The 2,500-nt window shown below is 47.4% G+C and overlaps 1 protein-coding gene across 4 annotated transcripts in view; it reads right to left on the reverse strand.

Moving 5' to 3' along the window:
• Window positions 1-2,500, reverse strand: part of pcxb (pyruvate carboxylase b) — a 136,104-nt gene that overhangs the window by 21,995 nt on the left and 111,609 nt on the right. The window lies entirely within an intron of this gene.

The raw sequence follows: 2,500 nt of genomic DNA on the forward strand, positions 1-2,500 counted from the left end.
CTGTGTTCACAACGTATCTGTGTTTTCTTTCAATCGGGCGGTGCTCTTGCTGCTGCACTCTGATCACTACTGATGTGCCAACGTCTCTACGGAGGCGGAGGGACAGGGAGGCAGGCGCTCATCACGCAGGAGAGACACCCACTGCAGGTGGCCGCGGGGCGGTTTTAAACAGCGGCAGCCCTGCTCTTAAGGAATATACCAGCGACTTTCTGCAGCCCAAGCAGTTCACGTCTCCTGCAGGCCCGAGGCCACGGACGTCTCGGTTAGAGCGCGTGCTCGATCGAGGGGCCCTTCCGGGAGCCTGCGTAACCTCGCCCGGCTGCCCGCGCCACTGCTCTGCGTCTCCGAGCAGGCCAGACTGCGGATGGGGGCAGCCCGCACTGCCGGTTCCCTCACGGCCCTGCAGTACTGCCACTCCACCCCCCCCACATCTGCGCGTCGGGGGGCCGCATGTCAGCGTGGTACTGGTGGAGGGATCAGACTTTGATTTTTCTTTCCTCTTTACCCCTTCAGGCAATTTTATACAGAACAAAAACAAAACAAAACAAACAATCCCCCCCCCCCCCTTACAGTATATGAGGGCAGCCTCTGCTGCCGTGCAGTTTTGATGGATGGCAGCAGTTAAAATCCTACTCGGGACTTTTTCACTGTCCTGAGAAATGTGCGTTTGATGACCCCCACAAATCCTGCTTTACAATATTCCACGCAGTAAAGCCTGTAGGAGTTAATGAACGCCTACAGTGTTAAATGAACTCCTGCAGAGTCCATTGACCAGAGCAGCTTACTGTGTTGCTAAACATTTCACAATATCATGCTCTCTCTATGGAAAGTGGCTGGTAATGACACTCTGGACATTTGTCAGACTACAGGCTTTAAACAGCATCTCTGGATAATGTCTCGATTTCTTTCCCTTTCCTTACTGGGGCCACTGCCTTCCTGCCTACACTGAAGCTGCAATCGAACGTCCCTTCTCACAAATACTTTTATCTTAGCAGCTCTTATTAATCAACCCAAGTGAGCATTCCTAGCTGCACTAGTGCAGACTACAGCGGATCTGAACCCCTGGTCAAATGTACAGCACTATACCCACAGGAGCGGCCTGCTCTCTCCCCCACGGCGGAGTGAACACCCCCACAGCTTCCCGCTGACACATTATGTTCCGACATTTCTTCTGGCTCTCCTCTCACTGTATGAAGTTCTCCCTGTTGCTCCTTTATTTCTCCCTACGAGCTCGAGTGCTCTCGCGCCGCCTCCGTTTGCTCAGTCGGGCACACGGGATTGTCTCCCATGCTGCCATGCATAGGACAGGCTGCTCTGAAAGGTCTGAAGACTACACTGCCTGCTCCGTCCTTATGCTGCTGCCAAATTAACGTACTTTCAAAAGTGAACTAATGTTTACTGTAAAGTTTACTGTTAACTACTTCTAAGGTTGACCATCATTTCATCCAAAGACATAAATGGGAACATTAAGGAGCTCATCTGAAATGGGATGACCTGTCTTTCTCTCTTCCTCGCTCCCACCATCTCTCCCCCTCTCATTATTCTTTAATAGATGTGCGTATGGAAACACATCCTCAGATTCAGATGCAGACCTCTTTCTCAACATGGCTCTCAAAATATTCCAGTTACCATGTACAGTTATGTGCAAAATAACAGCAGGGTGTTTAAAACAACAGAAAAAGCTCAATCCTCATAATAGCATTTATTTCCATATACACGAAGGCACTGGGAGCACTGCACATTCAATTTCAAATGAAAACATGAACAAAATATCAATTTTTAAACTGAAAATGAAGAAAAAAGAATAATGGGCTGTTCAAAAAAATAGCAGTGTCTTCATTTTCATTTACAAACTCGAATATTTACAGTATAAAATGAAAGCTGTTTACAGATTTAGCTTTTCTGTTGATCACTGAACTAATACTTAGTTAAATAACCTTTAATTCTGATAGCTGCTTTACACCTGTGTGGCATGGAGTCAACTAACATCTGACACCTGCAAATAGATATGCCAGCCCAAGCTGACTGGACTACATTCCACAGTTCTTCTGCATTCTTGGGTTTTGCATCAAAAACAGCATTTTTGATGTCACTCCACAAATTCTCAATCGGCTTGAGGTCTGGGGCTTGGGCTGGCCACTTCATAACATCAATCTTGTTGGTCTGGAGCCAGGATGTTGCCCACTTGCTGGTGTGTTTGGGGTCGTTGCCCTGCTGAAACACCCATTTCAAGGGCATTTCTTCAGCATAACGCAACATGACCTCTTCCAGTATTTTTGATATATTCAAAGTGGTTCACGGTGCCTGGTATGCCATAAATGGGTCTGACTCCAACGTATGAGAAACATCCCCAAACCATTATGCTTGCACCTCCATGTTTTACAGTCTTCACAGTGTACTGTGGCTTGAATTCAGCATTTATGGGTCGTCTCACAGACTGTCTGTGGCCTTTAGACCCAATAAGAACAATCTTGCTCTCACCTGTCCATAGAATGTTACG

Source organism: Electrophorus electricus, chromosome 13, assembly GCF_041902795.1.
Source record: "Electrophorus electricus isolate QZ-2024a chromosome 13, ASM4190279v1, whole genome shotgun sequence".
Lineage (NCBI taxonomy): Eukaryota > Metazoa > Chordata > Actinopteri > Gymnotiformes > Gymnotidae > Electrophorus > Electrophorus electricus.